Here is a 25,611-nt window from a genome sequence, read left to right as displayed (position 1 = left end):
ACATCTTGGGAAAATAAAAATGGAAAAAAAGCGTTTCCGCAGTAAATGAAATACTATCCCGCAGTCAAACTTGACTCCATTAAGTCATTAAAACGTGCACCTTCCAAATCCAAGTAATTAAATAAATTAAAACGTGCTTCCGTTAGCATCTTGCGGTGGCCCAATGGTTAAAACCGTCCCACTCTTTTTTTTTCACACTTTAATTTACAACTATGCCTCAAGGCTTCGAGTTCGATACTCATACTTACCTGCCAAAACATTTTTTTTATTTTACCCCCCCCCGAAGTATTGCTTTACCCAAAACCATACACACCTCCAAACACCCGGGAAACGAGGGGTCGCTAGTCAAATCATAAAGGCTACGACTATCGGGGTGACAGTAATGCTTAAACTTGAGTAGTATTTTATTATTTTAGAGGAGAAAGCAAAACAAGCTTCTTTAAATTTAACTAGCAAACGACCATGATATAGTTTCCTGATAAGCGTTCCCTGGATATCCAACGTTAGATAAGAAATAGTCTAGTACCGTCTTTTCTGTGAAAAAGAGGAATTAGGGACGAGAAACAGTATTTGCGCACGAGAATTCACAGACTGTTCGCAAACTGACAATGCAGGAAGGGTACCTTTAGCAGCTCCTCCTCTGGTGTAAGTACAGCACCTCGTGTTTAGGTGTATTTGACATTTTTACAGGCAGAACTTTGCATCGTGAGACATTTTCCAGGGTGTTAATCTGCACTATTTATTAGTATAGTATCCGTTTAGTTAATGTATCAATTTCAAACATTACATCATACAGGATAGTATAATATATATATATATATATATATATATATATATATATATATATATATATATATATATATTCGTTAGTATGAAGCTGTCTTCGTCGACATTGATATCCTCTATGATATAAATCTCACCTGTCTGTTTAAATGTATGTATGTATAACTGTATGTCTGCCTAAAACTTTTCACAGAGGTGACGGATTTTCACAAGATTGATATCGTTTTGAAGCCCGATTCTTCGGGCGACAAATATCGAATAATTGGCTAAAAACATTAATTTCTTCACCCTTAACTGGGCACAAGGAGGGGTCGCTTTTTTCGCCGATATTTTCGAAAGTCCTTTCTATTTTCGATTGACTAGCCTTAATTTAAATATTCACCACTTCCGGTTTGGCGATGGACGCAGCAGCAAAGACGTCCCTTTTTCACATTCTTTTCCTCCTTCACGGTACGGGTTCCTGCCTACTACCACTTTTTTTCTTTTATTCTGGCTCAACACCCACCTCCAAACACCCGGGCAACGCCGGGCAACGTCGCGCAGCCAGACTAGTTCATGTATATGTTCGTTGAGTATTATACCATTATATCAAGCCTTACCTTCACCATCTTTTGATAAGGCAGCGTAGTATATATATTTTGTGCCATTTTACAATTCTTCTAAATATTATCTCCTCCGTTTTGAAAATAGTGAAAAATCAATTATGGCTCACGAAACATATTTTCTAGTATACATGTATAGTTTAAATACGTCAGAGAAGTTCTATTGTTAACTGATTTCTATAGATCAATTACCGTTTTCTGACTATGATGTAAGACTTCCTTGAGAGCCATTCGTACAAAAATCTATTTAGCCAAATACCAAAGACATACTCCGATATCGTGACAAATTGTGTGACTTCAGTTCTGATCGTAGCCGATAGCGCTTTACCGACAACATTGGTCCAGCTCAATCTGTAGTTTGTTTATCCAGAAAAAATTATTGTAGAAAGCTACATCTTTTATTGTCGAATTTTAGACAGCGTTACACACAGACTAAACTGAAATTCACAGGTAAATTCACGCATTTCCGATCATGTTTCAAGTTGCAATGTGAATAGATATACGTTTTTCATAGACATTTTGTATTCAGATTTAGTTAAATTACTTCCGCTTTTGAGGAAAGCTGTCTCATGAGTTACAATCAGTTAGAAAAAGACACGAGTGCATATAACAATCATAACTGCACACTCAGCTCTCGCCTTGTGCCATACACTATTCCATTAGTAAAGCATTAGTAATTAATTTTTACTGCATTCGAAGAAACGAAGAAATAATCAATTTGAACAGAAACATTTTTTACTAAGATGTTGATGTTGCCTTTTATCCCGCCAGTGAGGACTCTTATCCTATTGATATTTCGTCGACCATCGGACATTCTTTACAACTGGTTTTCGCCTTAAAGGTTTCCAAACATTCTTTGTTTCTCTTATAAACTCTCTTTTCTAATTATGAGATAACATCAATTATTCAGTAAACATCAGAGTCGCGATGAGATTCAATACGTTCGATGATCTGAAAAATTGTGTACATAATAAAGTTGAACCGCGAAATGAAAATATCAAGATAAACATTAGTAACTATTAAACAATATCTATTTTAAATTAATTATATTTATAGCATTCAATAGCTAATACTGTCTGTCTTTTTGTCTCCATTGTGTCAAAGTACACTTACACCGCAACGTAAGGTCGCACGTTGAGTCAAACGATTGCATATTTTTAAGTCAGAAAAATAGTTGCTAAAAGGACAAAATTAAATTTAAAAAAAATGGAACTTGATAGCGTAAGTCAGTTTGAAATGCTCTTGTACCCATGCACAATTATACGTTTATACGTTTAAGTGGATTACTTTTTAACTATTTCTTATCCGCCTGATGATAGTTTAAACCGTAACAACATAGGTTGGAGCGTTGAATGCTTTGGTTTCGATTCTACCTTTTGGCACTCAGGTCATTTTTTTTCACTTTTTAAATCTCTACTATATGTTCGGTACAATATAATAATAAACAGATAGTATGCTCTATAATAATAAATAAACTATCATATTTAAGCGTTTTTTTCACGACAGAGCAACGCCGGGCACCCTACTTGCAAAAGAATAAACTAGACTATAAATTATTGGTTCGAAAACAATTTAGCCGATAAATAACTGTGAAATAAAATTATTTACCTGACCAATGTATAAAATAACGCCATCTACTGTACCCCTCTCACAAAATTGGAAATATATATCAATGCAATATAATAAACCACGTCTAGCATTTTTAACATTTTTCTTATTCTTTTCTTTATTCCAAATAAAGCATATTACCATTTCGACGTAAGTGCCAATTTTGGGAGTATTGTCTCTAACAGAGAACTGTGCGGAGTGTAGATGCTGATAACTGGTCACATTAAATGTCAGTTTCTGCATGGTTAGTGTAGTCAGGGAAGCAGGAAACTGTGAATGATTTCCAAAAATTCAACACTCAAAGATAAGAATCTATTAGAGTAGAAGGTATCCTGGCAGCTAGGAACGGAATACTTCACAAATATAGAGAAATATATGCTATTATGAAATTGTTTACTTGTGTATGGTCTGAAGAACCTATCCTTTTTGCTACGGATCGGGTTAGATGACAGGGTCTAGGCGAGAAGCACGTATGCCATGCTCACCAGAGCCTATCCTATTAAACTATTTTTCAAACGTACACATACATGCAACAGAGCGGCGACGAGATAAAGATCGGAGCTTTGCCGATATTCGGGATCTATTAGATCCGAAACTTTTTGTGGACCCTGTCAAAACGTGAGAGACTAGTGGTAAATGCACCAGATCAGATTCCATGCATAGATTAATTTTTACTTTGTAAATATAGAGTATACATTCTGATGTGAGTACTTTTCCAGCACTATAGAGGAATCGTGCCTTCTTGGTAGTCTTTGCAATGGTAGGAGCTAGGTCTGGCGACATTTTGGATAATCCTTTTCTCGGAACTGTTAAGTTTTTTTTTATGATACGTCGACAAAGTTGTTTTTAATATACATTTATTTCATTTATCATATCAGATATTAATGTAAAAGGCTACTCGCTTGAGGAACCGTACGAGGTCGATCCCGCCATTTTATTCATAGTTCCCTTACAATTTTTCTTTCCTAAATGTAACAGTGTCACCGACATAGAATGTCAACTATTTTCCAATCGTAATAAATCTGGCCAATTATTTATCTACCACAACATACATTGAACTAAATTAAACCGTGTGTACCTATTTAACTTGGAAACTATATTTGAAATTATATGGCTATTCTTACTGTTTCATATACCACACTTTCAAGTCACATATATATATATATATATATATATATATATATATATATATATATATATACGTTTCATTTTTCTATTACCGTTTTTTCTGTTTAGTTACATTATTGTTTCAGCTACTCGACCGTTTGTAGTCGTCTTGTAGCCTCCTCAGACTTTACAGAAATGTTCGTTTATGGAAGAATGAAAGAACAATGCACGATATATATATATATATATATACATATATATATATATATATATATACATATATATACATATATATATATCGTGCAAAAATTATCAAATTCGTTGTAGATAAAGCTAAACGAAGACGTCTAGAATCAGCAGTGATTTAAAATACTAGCACCGTCATGCAAAGAAAGGTTTTCTACAATTTAACCCATATTATAGGAAATATAATGACTTGAGAGAAAAATGTGAATACAGATCATGGGTAATCAGTCTATATGCCCTTAACCGCCTCTCCACATATAATTTCAACCAAATAAATAAGATTAAAAAAAGTAAATGTGCATGTGCATATGTATATGAATAACGTTTTAATGTGTAGAATAATCCATCTGTCCACACGCACATTTATAGATTCTACCAAGAATGGGAAGGACTTTACGATTTTTTCCTTTTTCACTCGCATGTGGTGTGTAATCGTTTACTTCTACATGTCTCCTACGAAATCCTGAGGATGTCTCCTGAAATAGGGACGAAACGTTGATTACTATTTTATTAATTCCTGGGTTTCCTTCTCAAATAACATAACATCAACCATCGTTTATATTTTTCTTTTGTTTTTACTCATATATATATATATATATATATATATATATATATATATATATATATATATATATATATATATATATATATATATATACTAGCAGGGCTCCTGTCGTAAAATACGCTTAAATATGATATTTTGATTAATGCAGATTTCGTATTATATTTTATTGGACCTGCATGGTTTTTTATATACTATTTTTTTCCTAAAGTAATCAGCCTTCAGGAGTTTATCTCATTTGCATATTACATTAAAGAAAATCTGTTTCAATAATTAGCTCTATATTATTAATGGAAATTAGTAATATAATTATTTGAAGTATTCTATTTAGAAATATTATATAAAGTTGATTTATTAAATTAAAAGAAAAAGATTATTTACATTTAATTTAATTTATTTTTAATTATTAGTGTAAGTCAGGTCAGTAGCGTTTAAAAATGGAAGTAAGTGTTCATTTAACCTATGAGTTATTTCCCTTTAGCTATGTGCGTAAATTTCCTCCTTGGAATTAACTATGAGCTTTAATTTATACGTTTGAATTTCATCGATGAAGATGCTTCCAAATATCCAAAATATAATCAATTGTCGAGAAAATCGTAAAAACTTAGGGTATTTTGTGTATCTTAAATAATATGCGACTAATAGTTCGACAATATGTTTTTCTTCGTTTCAAACTGAACATTAAGAAAGGAGATAATGTAAATCTACATACTTTACTATGATAAACATTCTATTGCTTTCGGCCAATGTTCTTCTTAACGTAGTTCTCACATAATGTAGAGATAAGAGTAATTCAGTTGGAGAATGTGAAACTGTTACTACTTTATGACATAAAGTGGGTTTTCACTTGTATGTCGAAACACCAATATGTGCACAACAGGATTTTTCTACAGTTTAAGACTTAGAGTAATTCTATTGTAGAATACGCTAAATCATTGCATGTGGTATTCGAGAATTTGTTAATTATGTATGTAGCATAGTAGCATATATGCTTATTTTATTTACCTTCTTACCAGGAGGTTAGACACAATGTCGTTCTTGGTCGTCCTATGCTTGTGAGCACGTGTCGTTGAGTCCGCAACGATGTATTTCTCATCAGCTCTTGTTTGCTTCTCTGGCAGTGACCATCTAATCGTAGACATCGCTCCCTGGTGGTAATAAATATGACAGGTAGGTTGCCATAAAGTTGCTGGTTCGTGAGATGATCTTGCCGAGATATATGTAACAGTGCTCGTAGCATACGGGTGCACGTGCCGTCTAGCTTCCCCCTATCTTTGAGTGTCCATAGGACAACATAAATTCACGTACGTACAGCAAATTGACATGCTGCTAACTGTGGTAATAAAGATCTGAGGCAGCTGATGGAAAATAGGGAAGTCTGGATAGATAGAAAGATATATATATATATATATATATATATATATAGAGAGAGAGAGAGAGAGAGAGAGAAAGATATATAGATAGATAGATAGATAAATAGATAGAGAATGAGAGAGTGTGTGTGTGTGTATGAGAGAGAGAGAGAGAGAGAGAGAGAGAGAGAGAGAGAGAGAGAGAGATAGAGTCACGTTGGTCCGAACAAAAATCCGACCAAATAGAGATAGATAGACACAATTTCAAGTAACTGTTTGACAATTGTTCTGCTGTAGAACGAACTAGATTCGAACTTAGCACATCTAGCTTATCAGTATGTATCGTTACCTACTTAGCCACTGTCACTGGTCTACATGTTTATACAAAGTGAGATAATCAGAGCTAAGAATCATTGTCGATATATTTGTGTTTATATTGCAATCTGTTTTCTATTTCTTTGTTTCTGTGCATATCCCTCCCTCTTTTTCCTCTGATTTTCTGTATGATAAGAAGTATGTTATATCGCGCCAGACTTTGTGCGTTTATCGATTGTGCATATTTACTGGCATCCTTTCTGACTTCTTCAACTACATCTCCAGGGGAAAGGGTGCTTTTGATAACAAAGAGGGAGATAGGCCGATATGAGAACAAAAGAAAGCAGGGAGCGAGCGCGAAAGAAACAGAATAAGCGCATCAAAGCAATTCGCCGCTGGATAAAAAGAATTTTGGAAGAACTGAAAAACTGTTTATCGAATAAATATTCTTGATCAAAAATGGCTTCTTCCTAATTATGCAATGCTATCGAGGATAGATTGCCTCAAGGCTTGAAAATCGTTTTCTTCCTTCATCTCCATCTCCAGTCTAAATATTCTTCAATGGAAAGTCCCGTTTCGAATTTATTTAGCGAGAGACGTACCAACGTATTTTAAGTGGGCAAGACCTTTTAATATAAATGTTACTTACCCGCGGCCTTTTCATTCGTATGTTGGGGAAGGTGTTGACTGAACAGGTGGAATGGAATGTTAGAGGACACAGAAAGGCAGATAAGAAGTAAAACATCATAATTAAAAAGAAAAAAAGTAAAACAGAAAAACAAGAAGAAAAAAAAACATTGGTATTATTTGGATTCTTCAAACTATCGTTCTTACTTTGAGTTTTATCGTCACAACGAATCGGCTGATATAAGCCTCGACGTTTATTAAATATATCTTTTCGAACTCGGGAATCTTTAAGCCGAACTTGGGAATTTGCACTAAATTTAAAATGGAGGTCTTTGTTTAATTTACGGTGGTGGTATATTCTCGTTCCGGCAGCCATTGAAATCTTAAGTAATTCGCAATTATATCTTCAGTGTCGAAAGGGCCTGTGGCGTAGTCGATCAATTTCTGAATCGAATTCAGTTGTAAATCTACACTCTTCAGCGCTGATTCTCGAGTTCGACAGAAATATTAACGCGTTCATCAAGAATATCAAAGAGCGCATCGACCAAAATTTTGTGCAAATAACACCTAAGATAAAAACAGATTCCTTAGAATCTAAATAATACGAACATAATAAGAACAGTAAGAAAAAGAAAAAAAAAGAAATTAAAAGAGGAAACTATAGCCATCAGATAAATAAATGCTAAAATCGGAAACATTGAACACATCTCATCGTTGATCGTATTGGCTACTGCAAAATATTTCAGTACTTCCTGGTAACTGAGTTGTACTTCTGATTAATGACAGTGAATTTATTCGTAAATATACAATCCTAGATATCTTGCCAGTATTTATATTATTTGATAGAGTTTTGCCGCCTGCTTCGCTAACAGCGAGACAGAAAAATACTCTGATACTTCGATTTCGACATTCAGCCAGACAGGTTCTGTGTAGTATTTGGAATAGTCTGGCCTCGTAGACTTTGCCTTCTGGCTTTAGAGAGGAGTACGTTCATTGCTTTATGTTTGAGACATCCTCACGAACGAATGTCGACGGAGTTGTCAACGTAATATTTGCCAGCCCATTTTGGCTTCTTTATGAGTGCTACCTTGACTTTCTCTTCCTTCCGACCTTGTGTCACATCTTCCTGTGGTAGTTGTTTGGTCAATCACCGCAATTCTAATAACCATTAGTGCATTGATTATTTTTATTGAGGATAGTTTCTCCACATCTTCATATTTGTAAATGTTTCAGCACTTTTCGGCTAAATATTTTCTAGCCTACTTCTTCTTCAAAAAATAAAATAAAATCGATACATTAATTCTAGAGCCCAATCTCAAACGATTCCAGAACAATAAAATAATATGTAGTAACCATGTTATCGTATAATTTTCGGCAAATATAATGAAAAAAAAAACAATATGGTAATATTAACAAATTTGATTGTCTAATTAATTGCGTCTGTTGATTTATCACGCAAACGACCTATTAATTCTCAATTTATTCTTTCAACATTATAAAAAGAATGTATAAACTTTTATAACGTGTTCATTCCAACGAAAGTTGTAGAGACGAACATGATATTTTAATGCTATTATGAACACATGGTACTTGCAATCGCTTGACATACATACACCCCGACAAACCCATCTAACAACAATCACAATTCATACACCGTTGAGGTTCCTAAATGCTAGAAAATATTCTACCTTAATACCTTTGTTTCTCTGACAGCTAGACTTTCGAATCCCTTTCATGTGTCCCGCTTCCCTAGCTATACCATCTTAGAGACGTTTAAATTAATGTGAACAGACACTAATCGCGCATCTATAACCATAGGCCACAGTTGACATTGTCGCAAATAGAGGCCACTTGCGTTCAAGTGGAAAGATGCCTTGTTTGGGGGGGAAAGGACAAGACTAAATAAGTGCGTGGGTTGATAGTTGAATATAGACAAACTGTATAACACATCTTTTAAACTAAAAAGTATCTAGCTTGCGGCATAAGAGTGCCAAATTGTGAGAGTTATGCTACGAATCTAACAGATCACCATAGACAAGTGAAATTCTTTAGTTAGGTAATAAAAACAACGCCAATATACGATATACAAATTCATCTGTTCACGTAGATATTTTTTCTTTCTACCATTTGCTATCTCTCCACCTATGGCAAAAATAAAAGTTATAAAAATGTTCAGACTTTCATAATGCGTCCATTCAATGTGAAAGGTTAGCTATGCGAATGACATTTCAATTTTTTTTATTAAGAATCTTTAAAGAAAAAGTGAAAACATTCACAACGGTCTAAACTCCAGTCTTCTTATACGCCAAGATTTTTTTTTTTAAATATATAGCGTTAACACTTGTATTTTCTTCTTAGATGCATTTGTTACCATTTCCCCTCTAACTTTTTATTAGTTTGCAACCCAGATCAAAGAATCCAGTTTACTTTACCACCTTCTCTTAAAAAAAAGATTATGAACAAAAACCAAACAAACATCAAGAAGGTAGAACGTAGCAAAATTATCATATAAAAATAACCTAGTCCTGTAGCTGTTTCACTTATGTATTATAACAATAATATAACTGCCTAATAACTCGCATAATTCTTCCCTTTTAGCTCGTTTGAATGACGACTTAATTTTCAGTCCTATTTCTGCTTGACAGCTAAACTAATATATCACGGTTCAGTTTTTACGAAATTTGTCCACTTTTTAAAATCATCTTTTGGCACTTTACTTTTTGAAAATGATATAATATTCTCGAAATATTAAAGACTTTCACCATCCCGGTTATTTAAAACATGACGTCCGTATTTACTCATTTGCATTTGTGATTGTTTTAGAAATGTAAATCATGTCATCATCAGAAATATCGAGAGCAATGAAAATAATATTAATTCCGAAAATAAAGAGCAATATATATATATATATATATATATATATATATATATATATATATATATATATATATATATATATATATATATATATACACACTAGCGAAAGTACCCGTCGTTGACTGGGTTAAAAAACAGCCTACAGAAAATGGACTCTGATTATGAAAGTATGATAGGTTATGAAAAGGAAGGGTTGTAAAGAGATAGCTTCGAATTTGGGGGTATCAAGACTAAAGCAAAACAGGATGAGAGTAAAAATAATATAGATAAACCCTATAATTTATTATACCATATCTGTTCACACTGAAACACTTATCACAATATTCTGTGGATCTATATTAAAAAAATCTGGTTAAACTTTGTGACATATTTCCATTCTATGGAGGTCAAGTGCGAACGAACACCCCATCATTTTATTTTACCATATTTCTTCAAACTGAAACATAGTTATCAAAATATATTTACGCAGATAGATATGAAAAGTCTTTATAAAAGTTTGTGCCTATTTCCATTCTATGGAGGCCAGGCGCGAACACAGACCCCACAATTTTATTATACCATCCCTATTTAAGTTAAAACATACTTATCAAAGTATTATTATGTACATCTATATCAAATACACTTGTAAACTGTTTTTTATTTTTTAATTTGTTATTTCCATACTTTGTGGACTCGGCGCGTACGTGGACCCCACAATTTTAATGAATCATCATTATGCCAGATCAAACATACCCATTCCTGCGTCTTGTCTCGATTCATCTTCTATCATTATATGTGATCAATTTTCTATAATAGTCAGCCATGTAGGAGCCTATTCGTGACCAGACACACACACAGGCATTCAGTTTTATATATATATATATATATATATATATATATATATATATATATATATAAGGTGTCCAAAGACGATAAAAATAAACAATTTGTTTATTTTTTATCGTCTCATGAAATGATAGCCGAAATAGCTCTAGAGAGATTTCTGCTAATTCTCAAATCTATACTGCTATAAATGTGTTTTTATTGCGTATTTATATTCATATTAAACCCCCTTTTTTATTTATTTAAGTATAAAGAAAATACAATTTTGTTATATACGAGTTGTGGAATTGCATTGACTAGCAACTAAATCTAGCTACCTTGCATATTCTTTTAAAATTAATTTTAATTAATTCCCTCAAAGTTTTTTTCGTTTTTTATGGAATGATCATCTTTAGTTAACAGTCATGTGCAATTAGATCATGCAGATATTCGACATGATTTATACTTGCATAATATTTGCGTAAAAAAAAGCTTATAGTAAACACAAAACTCTTTCTATATATATTTATGTATGCATATATATATATATATATATATATATATATATATATATATATATTTATGTATGCATATATATATATGTTTAAAAAATTCCTACCAAACTCTTTTGTTAGATTTTTGTCTACAGATTTAACAATTAATATATAGGGTATTGGAACCCAAGCGAAACTTTATATTTGAGTTTTAGCCAAGGAAAATGGGTAAAAATGTGAGAATTAAGGAAATAGAAATTTGCTAGGTGAAAGTCGAACTGCGGCATTACGAATATGCATGTGTAATGTAGTAGCTATTGGTTCATGTTTTAATTTTTAGCATTGCAGCAAACATATCTTCATAGGTTAGGCCTTAAAGTCAAAGGAAAAAATCAATTTTAAGTTAAACGTTTTGGTTTCGATAGTCGGTGGTAGTAACATTCCGAATGATTACTATATAAAAATAATAATATCTATAATCTATAATATAAATATCACCTGTCTGTTTAAATGTATGTATGTATGTATGTAGGGCGAATGAACTCTTTTTCTGGGTCAACGGCCAACTAGCACCGTGTATATTTGTGTGTGTATATGTGTATTGGGGTAGAGAGGGCTCCCGTAAGCCGTGGTGAAGGTAACCTTTCTAGGAGAAGCAAATCTCTGATTTAAAAAACCATAAAGCAGGAGACCAGTACCCGCATTAAGCTGGTCTGCAGTTTAATTTGTTGCTGGCTATCTTGCTTTTGCTTGTTGCTGGATCTCAACATTTTGAACCGAGAGAGAGACTTAGCTGTCGTACAAAACTAAGACTCTGTAACATCATCTTTGTACAGATACTCCCTCGGGGATTTGGGCTCATGGATTTTAAATGTCTGAGGGAGTGGCACTCGTCTGACAAGACGTTGCGATCATCATCACTCACATGTATGCATGTACATATCCATATATGTCTGCCTAAAACTTTCGACAGAGGCTAGAGATTTTCACGAGATCGGTATCATTTTGAAGCTCGACGTCTCGGACGATAAGTGTCGAAAGATTGGCCAAAAAGATTAATTCCTTTACCCTCAGCTGGGCAGTTTTCTACAAGGAAGGGTCGTTATTTTTCGAGCAATTTTTGCAAGTCATTGTATCGGTTGGCTTGACAAATTTTCACGTTACAAGTTTCCGGTCGCGTCATGGAGTAACAGTAACATTTCAGATTTTCTTTCACTATCTATTATGTATTCCGACTTCGCGTCACGGCTTCGAGCCTGACTACTACCATTTTTTTTTTTTTTTTTGCTCAACACACACTTCCAAATATCCGAGTAACGCCTGGCACCCCGGCTAGTATAATGATAAATAGGAACTCTGCATTAAGCACAATATCATATTTAAGGGTATTTTACGACCGGGCAATACCGGGTGGCCTGCTCGTATATATATATATATATATATATATATATATATATATATATATATATATATACTAGACTACCCGTGACCCGTTGGGTCAGTACGTTATATTAGCTATGGAATTTATGTATGAGCGTGACAGTTGTAACATAAAGGAAATAAGGTTTTTTGATATAGCAGAAACATTTCTATAAAAGTATATCAAAATGAAAAACGAATATAGATAGATTCTATGAGTCATTCTGTTTATTATAATTGATTATTTTTGAAAAAAAAAAACATTACAATTACTGAATTATAAGTGGTTGGCCACATTTATAGGTACATGTGCACTGAACAGATACCATAATACTTATTATAGTTAAATTCAAATTTTCATATATCTGCTTTTTTTTTTACATCGTTCATTTCTGTATTACGTTTAAGCTATTTTAAACCCAACTCTTCCCATGTTAAATAATAATTTCGAAATAATAACGTTAATATTTCAGTGCGCAGCTCATGCGCGCATGCGCAACCGGATGTCGTAAAACGAAAAGTGGGTTAGATACATCATTACAAGGTCATTTGAGTTATATATATATATATATATATATATATATATATATATATATATAATTATATATATATAATTCAAACATAGTAGTGATTGAATATATGGTTAAATGGTAGTTTTAGTGATTTAGAACTTCTTTAAACTTCATCGCTCACTCATTTTTCGGCCAAATTTCAAACAATTCATACAGTTTATAGACCAGCTTCTCAGCTATATTGTGGAAAAAATGTCAACTTTCCTTCAGTAAAACAAAAGTTATGATGAATTTGGCGGTGTTCCAAATCGTAAAAATATTTAAGGAGGTGAGCGACGTTTTTTATGACTTGTTTCCATAGAAACCACATCGCTTAACCGACTACTGATGCTACTAATTCACCACTCTCGCGAAAATAGAAGTAACAAGTAGAACAGAGAGAATTGAAAGCATGAAAGGGAGATAACTGGGGAGATTTTATTGAAAGCAAACGAGTATCGTACATTGTTATTACATATGTGTATGTTATGTTTATGGGGAAAAACATGATACTGAAATTAAACAAAGAGAAGTGAATTCACTGGAAGCCTGGAAAAATCAGGGATTACAATAGAAAAATGCGAGCACGAATGGTTAAGCTTAAACAGGGAAAAGTAAAGGACTAGTTGTTAAAACTGGAAAAGAAAAGGACTAGATATTTTAGCAAAAAAATATAATAAATTCATAAGTTAAAATATTGCAGCATTAAGAGTGTTTTTAATTCAATTTATAACATTATATAATCAATTCTTAATGCTGCAATAGTTTAAGTTATAAATTTATTATATTTTTTACTAGAATATCTTGTCCTTTACTTTTCCAGTTTTAACAACTAGTTCTTTACTTTTCCATGTTTAAGCTTTACCAATATTACTTTTCATGCTCACATTTTTCTATTTTAATATATATATATATATATATATATATATATATATATATATAGAATATATATATACATATATATAGAATATATATATACATATATATATATATATATATATATATAGAGAGAGAGAGAGAGAGAGAGACAGAGACAGAGACAGACAGAGACAGACAGATAGACAGACAGACAGACAGAGAGAAAGAGAGAAAGATACATAAAAAAAGGGAAATATTTCCAGAAATATTAGAAGTGGCAATTCATTTAAAAAAAAAAACGGTGAGTGATCGGTTAATTTGGCAAGTGGAGATCTTCGAGCAATCAATCGAAGAAATCGTCCGATCTGCTACTCATCAGTTCGTTTCTTCGATCGTCATGTCGAACACACATATATATTTGTTGGCAATACATTCGTCCAAGATGAATTTTTATTTCTTCTTCTTTGTATCGTTCTTTTCCCATCATCTTCGACAGTCGAGTCTATTCCGGTACTCGTCCATTAGATTGAGATCAGTCGACGGCCTCATCAGCGGCGGAGGACTTCTCTACAACTGGCATTAAAAACAATGTTCACTTGCCTTGAGACTGCAAGAGGTATTGAGACAGTTTTCATTTCTGTTTGATTGTTCTTGTTTTAGTGTTTTATTTTTTTATTAGACTTTTCTGTATTTTTTTAATTTTTAGTATTTCGATTTTTTTTCGGTGAATATACACCTGGCCATCAGGATAGAAATAATACAATTGAAAAACGTTAAGCATACATACGTATACATTATATCATGTGTTAGTGTACGCATGTATAAAAATTTTGTGTATATGTACGTATGTGTAGGTATGTATGCTGCAATATTTCGAATGCTATGTATGTCTACGCAAATATGAACGCATATGTGTCTCTAACCATGTATATCTTTATCCCTCTTTTTTTTCTCTCTCTCTTCATATATCTTATATTATATATATATATATATATATATATATATATATATATATATATATATATATATATACCAGAAGACCGTTGCCCGGTCGTAAAATACGCATAAATATTATATATTAATTCATACACAAACTGAGACATGCGCGTGCGAGTATTATAATTTTTCTAAACAATCCACTTCTTTGTAAAAAGAAACACCCGAGCTAAGATCGAGACTAAAATTGAAAAGCCGTGAGTCAAGTACGATATCCATTCGGCTAGCTTGACACGAAATTTTAAATGTGTTTTCAAACCTACTTATACTTAACATAAGACACCTATCATGTGAATCATTCGCTCATGCGCATTCGTAAAAATAGTTGACAAACAGATAAAATTCCAATGAACCCTACGTATATTTTTTTCAATTTTGAACCTCAGCTGCCATTTTTTTCCACGTGTTTGAATATTGTCTATATAAAATTTCAAGTCTGTAGATCATTCGTTTAGTATATAGGTTGAGAATGTCTTCACTCATACATTTTCACTTTATATATATATATATATATACATATATATATATATATATATAAATACACACACACACATATATATATATACATATATATATATATATATATACATATATATATAGTAAGTTATGAAAATATATATGACAATTAGGCCACACAGAATATTCCGCGTTTCATTATCGTGAGAATTCGTAAGGATTATTTCAGCATAAGCCCGACGAATTCTTACGAGAATGAAACGTGGAATATTCTGTGTAATTTAATTGCCATATATACTTGCATAACTTACTACGTAGCTCTACCTATGTACTACATTGTTGAGGTAAATACTAAAAACTCACACATAAGATTATATCTTCGTATACTTATTTATGTGATTAAATGAAGTAATCATATATATGTATATATATATATATATATATATATATATACAATTAGGCAATAGTAGAAAAAAATTTATAGACAAAATAAATGTGAATTAACATTCTAATATAGATATTATTCCCAGCCTAATAAAAAAAATCTTAGGATGACGACAATAGGAAGTAGAGCATAAATAAAAGCCATAAATTAAAATTTACACATTAAATTTATTTATCAAGTGAATACCTCAAATAGCGATGAACAATATATCTTAAAAAAGGATTTATTAATTGTCTTTGTTTAATGTATTTGAATGTAAATTTTAATTTACAGTTTTCATTTATAATTCTTGCATATATATACATATATATATATATATATATATATATATATATATATATATATATATATATAGTCATCCACATGCAGTACTGTTTCGCTGTTTCACAGCTCATCAGTGCGGCTAGACAGGCAACTACTAGGATTGAAACCCGACCGTTTGTACGGCAGTCAAGGCTCCTAACCATTACGCTATTGGCGGCTGCTTGAACGAGTAGTGAGTTTAACGATGTTTTGACATCGTCCGAAATACCTCCGCTCGATTTGTTTACACAAAGAGCGTCGCTTATATGCTAATGGTAATTCGTTTTTCACTTCTCAGTATGCTCAACTCAAGATGAGGAGCATTATATATATATATATATATATATATATATATATATATATATATATATATATATATATATATATATACTAGCAAAAGTACCCGTCGTTGACTGGGTTCAAAAACAGCCTACAGAAAATAGAAGATATGCTCAACTCAAGATGAGGAGCATTATATATATATATATATATATATATATATATATATATATACTAGCAAAAGTACCCGTCGTTGACTGGGTTCAAAAACAGCCTACAGAAAATGGACTCTGATTTATGAAAGTAGCTTATGAAAAGGAAGGGTTGTAAATTTGAGTTGAATTTGGGGGGGTATCAAAACCAAAGCAAAACAGGATGAAAGTAAAAATAATATAGATAAACCCTATAATTTATTATACCATACCTGTTCACACTGAAACACTTATCACAATATTCTGTGGATCTATATTAAAAAAGCCTTGTAAAACTTTGAGATATTTCTATTCTATGGAGGTCAGTTGCAAACGAAGACCATATAATTTTATTATAGCATATTTCCTCAAACTGAAGCAAAGTTATCAAAGTATACTTACGCAGATAGATATAAAAAGTCTTTATTAAAGTTTGTGCCTATTTCTATTTTATGGCGGAGGGCGCGAACGCAGACCCCACAATTTGATTATACTATCCCTATTTAAGTTAAAACATACTTATTCTGATGTACATTTATATCAAAAACACTTGTAAACGTTTTTTTTTTTTTTCAATTTTTCAATTTTTTATTTCCATACTTTGTGGACCAGGCGCGAACTCAGATCCCACAATTTTAATGAACCACCTTTCTGCTAGATCAACATACCCATTCCTGTGTTTCGATATATCTTCTATCATTATATGTAATCAGTTTTTAAAAATAGTCAACCATATAGGAGCCCATTCGTGACCAGACACACACACACAGACATTCAGCTTTATATATATATATATATATATATATATATATATATATATATATATATGTGTGTGTGTGTGTATGAGTGCCAATAAAATATATATAAAATATATATATTTTATAATTTCCCTTCGTACTCTCTATTATCGTTCACATAGATATAAGTAATAATTTTATGATTTTTTTTAATAATTTTATCTCAATGTTTAATGTTAGCTCAATAAGTTTTAAAATGCAATTTATGGAAGCAAAAACACATATATAAACGACCAACCCCAAAATTAATCTGTGACTTGAAACTTTAACTTTGGCCCATTTCAGCAAACTCTAAATCTCTTATTTTTTTATTATATTAAAATGTTATATGGATTTTTTAAAAAGTATATCTAAAAGTTTGGTCGGGTAAGGGTTAGAAATTCCATAACTTCAAAAATAAGTTCCACCTTATTTTTGGTCACCATCAAAACATATTAAAAAATATTTAATTTTCTATTTCAGAAAACTAATGCATTTCCCAATCGTTAACATTATGCATCTAGGGAACGTTTTATCTGGCTTATTGGATTGCATAACTTAGCAAACATCATGTTCTCGAAAGATTTTTCGATTTCCATAATAATCAGAAACTCCCAATACAAGACAGTATATATGCCACAACATTTAAATTGGTGAAGTGCTGAACTAAAGCTTGAATGCCAACACGCCATGATTACATGCTAACTGCAATATGGTTGTCTTCAATTCTAACGTAAACAAATTTTTGATGAGCCGTTCCATATAAGTTAACAAATTTACCGAATCTCAATTACTAACGGTTACTATATTGCCCAATTTCTACGGTACACTCTTTGACCCTTATCCTCGAGTCACCTCTTGGCCTTGATAAGTGGTGATGCCTATGTAAAAATAAACATCCTTATCAAACTCAAACACTTGCATGATAAACGGAATGTACTGAAAAAAAAAGAACTGTTCCAGGAAGACAAATACTCACAAAGATAAAGAAGCTGAATTTGCAGATTCAGTTGATGACTTATTCGATGTTGCACATGCTGATGTCATGAGTATGATCAAGATTGACGAAGACAAAGAATTTCTAGAAGCACAGCGTAAGAAAGTTAGAAAAGGTTTCTGTTGATTCAGAGTTACATAAAGTTTAATGTAGACGTTTAGAAAGAAAACATCTTGCTAGAAGTCGAATGCATGTAGAGGAACAAGGAAAGAATGATTTGGCTACAGTCAGCATGACAGGATATAGTGAGGAAAGTCTTTCCAGTTTATATCATGCGGAAAAACTATATCTACCGGCACAATATTCCAGTCTGTCCTTAACAAACAGAAAACGTCATATCAATGAATTCTATGACTCCAAATTTCAGTTGCTTTTCACAGAACAAAAGTGACAAGAATGCAACATACTTCCTACTGCTGCAGAAGCATTTAGTCACAATCCCAGAGAAGTAGCTCTGGATAAAGAATCTACGAGACAAGCTCGACGATATCACCGTGAATACAGCTCAGGAAATAAGGAGAAACGTTTTGCCTAATGTTCCCCTAACTGTCCATTGGCATGGTAAACCTCTTCTAGCACTCTCTATAAATTAGTCAGTTGACAGTTTGGCTATAATTTCATCAGATAATGGGGTTTTGAATATACTTGGTGCTCCTCAATTAATACGTGATATTATGAAAGCCCAAGCAGATGCTGTTTTCTGTGTTCTTAATGAATGGAACGTCGCAGAGCATGCTACATCAATGTCATTTGACACAACCACTAGCAACACAGGCAAAAATTCTGGTGCACGTGCATTGTTGGCACAGAAACTAGGAAGTCAATTTCTTAGATTATTTCGCCGTCATCATAATCATGAACTGATAGTTGCAGAAGGCATTTAAAGTTCTCATGGAAGTATCAACAACGAGCCACAAATAAAAAATTTTCAGAGATTTTCACAAAGCTGAAGCACTATTAATTCTGGTGAGAATCAGCGATGAACACTTTTCTGTATCTGACACAACTGAAATCGTTTCATTTGTACACGTGCAGCTTCCGATGTACCAGCTGCGTGATGATTACAAATAATTTCTATAGTTGGCCCTATTAGTTTTGGTGAATAGCCATCGTTAAACTTGAAAATACGAAAACCAGGCGCCTAGCATCGAGATAGGTAGATGGAAAAAGTCATCTACTGTCTAAAAATATACGTACTTTCTACAAGCTGTCCCCCAAAAAGAATTAGATGGGTTGCAGCAGTTCAATCTGTGTGTTGTCAAAGTATATTTACAGGTCTGATGTACATTTAGCGTTTTTTGACGGTCAAGTTAGTGATGAAACATACAGCTGATGATTGTCAAACTCAGTTACAAAGCTCAGACAAATCCAGTAGAAATTGATTACTGAATCGAACTTGAAGCTGGATCGTCAAGAATATGAAACCTGCAACACAAAGGAGTTCTTTGCTGCACTTGGAATATCACAAGAATTTCTGAAATTTCATCCAGCAAAATCGCAATCCGAACGGACTTTGGTATTAAACATGTGAAATCACTGAAGGTGGCATTGGACAGGCTATTTCCCTAGAAGAGTTCGCAATTAAAGGATACTCTAACTTAACTTCTAAATCTGACCCCCAAGATCGCCATGGGCATGGAATATGTGCCTATATTAAAGATAGCTTTCCATGTGGTAGGGACATCTCCAGGGAAGATCCTAACTTACCCAATATGTGCTTCCGGGTTGCTTTAGCTCACACTACGGCATTTTTATTTACTCTCTATCGCCCCCACAACAGCGGAGTTACTATCTTTAAAAGCATATCTGAGAAAATTGACCAAGTCCTATCTGCTTATCCTTCAGCTAACATTCACGTATGTGGATACTTCAATGTTCACAACGCCGAATGGTTGACCCACTCAAACAAGACCGATGATGAGGGGAGGTTCTGTCATGATTTCTCCATTGCCTATGACCTCACTCAGATTGTTCAAGAACCCACCCGTGTGCCCGACAATGACGGCCAGTATGCGAGCCTACTAGACCTTTTTCTCACAACTTGCCCTGAACTATGTTCAGTTTCTGTTCTGTCGCCTCTTGGATCTTCCGACCACTCTGTTGTATCAATTAAGATAAAAATGAAATGTAATAAGTCCCCAGATGTACCTCTCCATCGTACAGTATATCGATACACTAAGGCTGACTGGGATTGCTTCCGTACATTTATAACTGATCTACCTCTGCATTCCATATTTAAAAAGGATGTGTCCTCTATAGTATTAGACCTGACGGAATGGTTAATTGTAGGTATTGACCGTTTCATAACGACGAAAAAGTTTCAGCAAAAACCTAACAGCCAGCCGTTGTTCTCTCCAGAATGTGCTGCTGCCATTGCGCACAGAAATCACTTTTTCCACTGTTTCCAATGTAATAGATGTATGGAAACTAAAGCCGCTTTCAGGACTGCCAGCAACCATTATAAGAAAGTAATAAAGAGCGCAAGATGGTTGTATGCTCAACCTGTTAAGTCCAAAGTAGCTGAGCAGCGGCTTGGTTCCCACCAGTTTTGGCAAATAGCAAACAGAATTCTGAACAGAAGCGTGTGCTCCATCCCAACTATCATCAATGGACCTGAGATAATCTCGTCAGCATCAGACAAAGCCAAACTCTTTGTCAAGAACTTTGCAGCTAATTCTACCTTTTGCGATCAAGGCCGCCAACCCCCAATATTTCCTCCTGTATCTGAAAACACACTATGTGATATACGTATATCTGTACGTGATGTTGCCAAGCTAATCAAAAACCTTGATTCCAGTAAAGCAACTGGCCCTGACGGTATTCCAATTTTAGTACTCAAAAAACTTCAACCTGAACTAGCGCCCATACTTACAAAACTATTTAAACGTTGTCTTAAGGAGAATAGTTTCCCATCTCCCTGGAAAATTTCATCAGTATGCCCTGTATTTAAGAATCCAGGTGATCGCTCATCCCCCTCTCAGTACAGGCCAATAAGTCTCCTGTGCGTCATGAGTAAGTTGCTGGAATCTGTGTTAAATACAGAAGTAATCAACCATCTCAACAAAAATAACCTTCTTAGTGACACTCAATATGGTTTCCGTTCTGCTAGATCTACAGCAGATGTGCTTACAGTTATATCTCATAGGATTAGCAAATCTCTCGACGGAGGAAACCTTTCTAGGGCAATTGCTCTTGACATATCAAAGGCCTTTGATAGGGTATGGCATAAAGGTTTACTTCATAAGATCTCTAGCTATGGTATAGCTGGAAATGTCTTCTCAATTATTAAATCATTTCTTTCTGATAGGTTCATAAGAGTAGTAGTTGAGGGGCAAAAATCAGAAGCCCACAGTATTAATGCCGGTGTCCCTCAGGGGTCCATCCTGGGCCCAACTCTTTTCCTGATCTACATTAATGATCTTCCAAATCACATCCTTACATCATTTGTAGACATTTATGCTGACGACACTACCATTTATGGTAGCACATCTAAGACAGTAAACGACCAAGTTCTCTCCAATTCTCTCTCCTCTGATCTTGAGCATGTAGTACAATGGGGAAAGGAGTGGCTGGTTACTTTTAATTCATCTAAAACCAAGCTTCTCTCTTTACATCATCAACATTCTGATCCCCATCTGGCATCAATTGAAATGAACGGCTCTCGTCTTCAGGAGGCCTCAAGTTTTGACAAGCTTCTGGGCTTGACCATTACTCCTGATCTTAAATGGAACACGTACATCAAATCTGTTGCCAAGGCCGCTGGAAAAATGGTGGGATCTTTCTATCGATCCAGTAGATATCTCACTGCTGATGCAATTCTCTATCTATATAAGAGCCAGGTACGTCCAAGGATGGAATACTGTTGCCATATCTGGGCAGGAGCTGCTAGAAAGGACTTGTCCTGCCTTGATAGAGTTCAAAATAGACTTCGTAGCCTCGTAGGAGATGTCCTTTTCTTTTTCTTGCAATCTCTATCTCACAGAAGAGATGTTGCGAGTTTGTCTCTGATGTATCGTTATTTTCATGGAAAGTGTTCGACTGAGCTTCAATCTATGGTCTCCCCTCGCAAAACTTTCACAAGAAACACTCGTCTAGCTGTAAACACTATCAATAATTCCCCCCACTCTTTATCTGTGTGTAAACCTAAACGTAGATTCCATGAACAAAGCTTTTTTTTATTAGAACTGCACGCCTGTAGAATTGTCTTCCGTTTTCTTGCTTTCCGGCTGACTACAATATGGTTGTCTTCAAGTCTAACGTAAATAAGTTCTTGATGAGCCGTTCCATATAAGTTATCAAATTTAACAAATTTTCATTACTAATGATTATTATATTGTCCAATTTCTACTGTACACTCTTTAACCCTTATCCTTGAGTGGCCTCTTGGCCTTGATAATGTGTTGGTACCTATGAAAAAAAAAAGAAAAAGTCCAATGTGAACAAGTTCTGATTGAATCGTCCCCCTAAGTAATCCAAGTTACAAAATTCCCACTGTTTACTATGCTAAAATCACAATGACTAATGTATAACTATTAACCCTTATCCTCGAGTGGCCTCTGGGCCTTGATAAGTGGTGACACCCATGTAAAAAAAAAACTATCCACAACGAAAGTAATCGTTTGAACTTGAAAGTAAAATGGAACAGGAAGCCGTGCTATTATTTACAATCAAGAAGCGTACAAGTTAATACACAATTGAAAATCACATTTAGATTAACACCTAAACGTGAAATAGATCTAGTTTCACTGTTTGATTTTGTTATGGTCTTTTTTCGTATTCGATTTTTTTTAACATTTAATTTGATTCTCTATGAAAATAGTGAATTCTTTATTGCACGTGTCTCGTTAATTTATACTGTGGTGCTGTATTTCTGATATTCTTATTAAATATAAACTAAAAATAAAAATGTATCTATATATAAATGATAATAAACTTTAAAGAATTAAAAAAATAGAACCTTTTTTTTCTTATTGGTCTAAAATTTTTGGTTATTTGAAGCTGCCATAAAAATAAATAAAAGAACTGTCATCTGTTAGCATAGCTAGAAAGCAATCGTTCGTTTTGGGAATTAGAAGAGCATCGTCACCCCCCTCCACCCGAACAGCTATACTCTGGTAAGTTGGCCCGTTATATCCTATATTTTTTTTTTATTTAATATTTCAAGTTGGATCCAATTTTGGGGGGGGCATTAGTTTATTAACGATGAAGATACAGAATAGTAAATAAGGGACTTCTACATAACACTGTTGTTCCAGCGCGGTTCGTGTCCTGCATAAGTGCTGAAGCATGTTAAGGTCCTTTCCTGATCCTGGTGAATTTGAAGAAATAATCTGATCAACTTTAATGATCCTTCTAGTATAAGGGAGTACCTGAACAGATAAAAACCAAGTGTAATAAGTTTTGTGGGCCTATCTAATCTCTTGAAAGTATTCAGAAAACCTACAATACATTTACGATGGAAACATGTACTGTTTAACTCTGTCAGACTGACTATTTCGTATAGATGTCTTCCTCTATTTATTGTATACCTCGTTTTCTCTTCTACAGGAATCAAATATTCGTCGTCATATCTAAAAAAACATGAAGACAGGAAAAGAGAAAACAATGTCTATAATCTATTTACTAGTCCGAATATGAAGGAAAATAGCCGATTTGTATTATTCCTATTTTATTGAAAAAGAATCTTGTTTGGTTTTAAAATGATCTCATTTAACGATGTCTTTCCATGTAAAAATATCAGATCTAGATACTTTATAACATAACACAAATAAATGGTATTTAAATCCAGTCACACTTTGAGACCAGGTTACTATGGACGTTGGTCGTTATACATTTTCAATGAAGAATAGAATAAAATGGTCTGTAATCTAGTGAAGATATGACCGGAATATATAGTTTATTATTTATTTATTTATTTGCATGAGATGGATGCCGAAGCAGAAAATAGAACAAGTTTCGTTATTATTTTTGTTGTTCTTCTTATTCTCTTCCAAATCAATTTCATTTTATATTCAATTTTATTCTCTGTGGAAATTGTAACTTCTTTATTGCCAGATCTGATGGCGCATTCGTGCCCTGCGTGTCATACATACATCCTTGGTAATAATGAAGAGACAATTTCCGATTCGCGTATTTTTCTTCGCTCTCCTCTTATCTGTCCAACCCACTTTATATAGTTGTGCTATAATCAAATAATAAAAGAGGAAAGACTTGTTACAATGTGATCTCCGCGTTAATAGTTTTACTTCCAACTCATGCATAAAATACTGACAGACGCAAAGAATGTTATATAGTAATATGATTATGAATAATTCCATTTCAAACGTAAGCGTACCAAATCGAAAACAATGGTATTACAAACTGCAATGTAACAGCCAGCAGGGCGAGACAATTATATTTCAAACCTAAGTGTCGCACGCCGACAAAAATCCTATTATCAGCTGAAATTTAACAAATCAGAAAACGGGCAAAAATCATGACTTCATATGTGTACACGGACATATAATACACGTGACTTTGAGAACGTAAACAAATGTAAACATATCAGAGTGTCTTTAAAATGTATTCCTCGTGAAAATAACTGCAGAGTAAACTAAAAAGATTACATTAGTTTACGATTTGAACAAAAACAAGTATATACAGGTTATTCCAAAAGTCTTGGTCACATTTTGACATTGAATATCTCGGGAACTATTAAAGATATATAAACGCATCAGCTATGTTCAGAAAGCTTGTATTCGCAAGTTTTTCATGGAATATTCAAACATGTTCAAAGTGAGCACCATTGGTCCCACCACACACATGAAGCCGATAGTTCTATTCTTGCCAAACGCGTCCCAGCTTTGCGTTCTGAATGGTTGCAACAGATTCTGTTATTCGGGCCTTCAGATCATCCACATATCTTGAAATGTGAGGCACACAGACAAGAATATAGCACGGTGAGATTTTTTTCCTACATACACATGT

The sequence above is a fragment of the Euprymna scolopes genome, chromosome 39 (assembly GCF_053919585.1).
Source record: "Euprymna scolopes isolate OS-2025 chromosome 39, ASM5391958v1, whole genome shotgun sequence".
Taxonomy (NCBI): domain Eukaryota; kingdom Metazoa; phylum Mollusca; class Cephalopoda; order Sepiida; family Sepiolidae; genus Euprymna; species Euprymna scolopes.
This window is presented reverse-complemented; position numbering follows the sequence as displayed.